Raw genomic sequence first — 3,797 nt, forward strand, 5'->3', positions numbered from 1 at the left:
CCTAACCCTAACCCTAACCCTAACCCTAACCCTAACCCTAACCCTAACCCTAACCCTACATATGTTATACCTGATAGCGGTTGCGCTTCGCGCCCCTTTCTAACCCATAGAGGTTATGGTTATTCTCTCTTCCTCTTTAATCCTACTACCTTCTATCTTAACTCTTATAATACTATCTATTTTAATTTAACCTTCTTATCTAATCCCTTTTCTCCTCTATAGAGATTATAGCTATTCTCTACATTCTTATTCTCTTATTAATTACTACCTATTAGTCTTATACTATTATAAATCTTTACTATCTCTATACTACTTATATTATATCCTTTTCTATTCTATATACTTTATAATTCTTCTCTTCTTCTCTATCTCTATAGAATTCCTAATTTTATACTTTATATTATTATCTATCCTACTAATCTATTTACCCTCTATCCTATCTACTATAAGTTATTATACTTCTTACCTTATCTAATCTATAGATATTATAGTTATACTCTTCTTTCTTATCCTTTTCTAATTATTACTATCTAATTACTCTCTCTTTATATTATTATCTAATCTCTATTAGTAAGAATTATAGTATAGTTAATTATAAATCTTATCTTATTAATAAATTAATCTACTATAATTAATTATTAATTATATCTATAGATTATAATTATTTTATACCTTCTATACTATCCCCTTTTATTTACTATACTATATAATTACTTTATACTATTATCTACCTACTTAAACTCCTATCTTAAGTAGTATTCTTATATCTTTTCTTTTTAATAGAGATTAGACTATTTATCTCTCTCTCTCTTATTCTATAGCTTATCTTAATTATTCTTTAAATTTTATATATATTATTCTTCTTTTTATTCTATATCTACTTACTTCTCTACTTTAATTCTTCTTTTTCTAATCTATCTACCCTCTATTACTTTACTAATCTTTATCTTTATAATTTTATTTTATATTTTATATTACTATCCTTTATTATCTTTCTTCTTATTTTATATATTCCTTAGTACTATCTATTATTATATTTTTCTTATTATCTATTCCTATTCTTTCTTTATATATCTACTAATCCCTATACCTAAGTAAATTATTATTTCTTTATTTAATATCTCTTATCTTTATACTCTCTATACTTGTATATATCTTAGTCTACTTAAAGTACTTTCTAACTTCCTTCTTTTATTATTCTTTATATATCTTTTTATATTACTATTTTTTATAATTAACTACTTCTAAATAATCTATTTATTTATATTTTTATTCTTTTTCTCTTATTTATCTTAATCTAATACTATATATATCTATAGTACTAATCTTTTTTATTCTCTTTATTTCTCTTATTATATTCTTAACTTTTAAATATATATAATTCTCTAATAGTATATCTTTATCTACTATAGTTATAGATATATATTCTATTCCTAAGGAAGCTATACTAAATTATATAATTAATTATTATTAGTCTAGGCCTATTCCTTAGATTTTTATTATATTTTTTATTTTATAGTAGTTATAGTTATATACTCTCTCTCTTTCTCTCTCTTTTTCTCTATAATATATCTTTTATCTTTCTCTTTACCTCTTTCTCTTTACCTCTTTCTCTTTACCTCTTTCTCTTTACCTCTTTCTCTTTACCTCTTTCTCTTTACCTCTTTCTTTTATTTTAAATATATATCTTTCTATAATAGTATATTATAACCTATTCTCTTTATATATATTAATTTAGACTTATATTCTTATACTACTTTATTCTATTTAGATTAAGCTAAGAATATATATTTCTTATTAACTCTTATTATACTCTTCTTTTTTAAATATATATTTCTTTAATAGTATTTTATAATTAAGTATATCTATAGTTAATATTTTTATTCTTATATTTATTTACTTCTTATATTACTCTTATTATTAGACTCTATTATTCTTTAATTATATATTATAGTATTATAGAAGTTAGTAATCTAATTATATATACTTCTATACTACTTAATCTCTTATTTTATAGAATCTAATAATATATAACTAGACCTCCTCTCTAGATTTCTCTTCCCTCTCTCTGACTTTTAAAATATATATATTCCTCTTATACCTTACCTCTACCTAGTAGACTATTATATATCTACTATCCCTACTAGATCTATTAGAGTAACTAGATCTAATTACTATCTAATTAACTAACTAGGGCCCCTAGTCTGACCCCTCTCTAATATATATCTCTACTAACTAAAATCCACAGAATATTTACTTCTATAAATTTTTAAAAATTCTAGACTTAATATTACTAGGCATGCTATATATTACTAGACTAGTTAAAATTAGCTCTATTTATTAAAAATAATTATGATTAGTCAGCTAGTAATAAATTTTAAAGTGTCTTCTAAGAATTTTTAAAAAATCAGGAAGTATGCTTACCTAATCAGTCTATTATCAGTCTATAGCTAAAAGTCCCTACTATTCACTAAAAATATTTATAATTAGTTATCTAGTACTAGACTCTTAGTAAATACTAGAAAATATTTTTCTTATAGTTTCTGCCTGATTTCTAAGGCCCTACTAGGCTGACAGACACCTCAGGCACTCATCCATACTAGATGGTGGCCTAAAAGGGTATAGGCTTCCCGCAGATAGTGGTCTTGGCAGACCCCAACAAAAAATTTCAACCTTACCCTGACCCCCCTAGTCTAACCCCCTTCCTAGTGAATATTCTAGAATCTAATATTAGAATATTATAATTTAGTTAATTAGAATTGTATATTATTTTCAATCATTCAAAAATATTAACATTTGACTAACTTAGGGGGGGGTGATGGGTTACCCTGATCACCCCCCCCTGCCAACCCTAGGATTTGTATGATCACCCCCCCCCCTGATGAGACATTATAGTGTTAGTATTCTGCTCTAATTTATCTTCTTATCTATATAAATATAGATATACCTATAACTAAGATCTCTTTAGTATAATAAACCCTCCTCTTTATATATATCTTATACTAATTAATAAATATACTATTATATCTTACTTAATATCTATTTTATATTCTATTCTTCTTCTCTTTATTATATTTATACTACTAAGCTACTAAGTCTTAATCTATTTTTATAATTATAGTTACTATACTCTTCTTTTATATATATATATATATTCTACTACTATAATAATTATATTAGATTATTTATTTTAGCTTTATTTCTTATATATTTTTTATCTTTTACTCTACCTCTTTCTCTTACCTCTTTCTTTTTTTTAAATATATATCTTTCTATAATAGTATATTATAATATATTCTCTTTATATATATTAATCTAGACTTATATTCTTCTACTACTTTATTTATACTAAGCTAAGAATATATATTTCTTATTATAATTACTATATATATTTAGACTCTTATAGTCTTAATTACTAAGCCTAGATCTATTCTCTAGAGTTCTCTTATTATACTCTTCTTTTCTAAATATATATTTCTTTAATAGTATTTTATAATTAAGTATATCTATAGTTAATATTTTTATTCTTATATTTATTTACTTCTTATATTACTCTTATTATTAGACTCTATTATTTTTTAATTATAGATTATAGTATTATATAAGTTAGTAATCTAATTATATATATTTCTATACTACTTAATCTTATAGTTTATAGAATTTAATAATATATAACTAGACCTATTCTCTACATTTCTCTTCCCTCTCTCTAACTTTCTAAATATATATATTTCTCTTATACCTTACCTTAACCTAGTAGCTATAGATATATATATATATCTTCTATCCCTACTAGA

Source organism: Aspergillus lentulus (genome assembly GCF_001445615.1).
Source record: "Aspergillus lentulus DNA, contig: Alt01, strain: IFM 54703, whole genome shotgun sequence".
Taxonomy (NCBI): Eukaryota; Fungi; Ascomycota; class Eurotiomycetes; order Eurotiales; family Aspergillaceae; genus Aspergillus; species Aspergillus lentulus.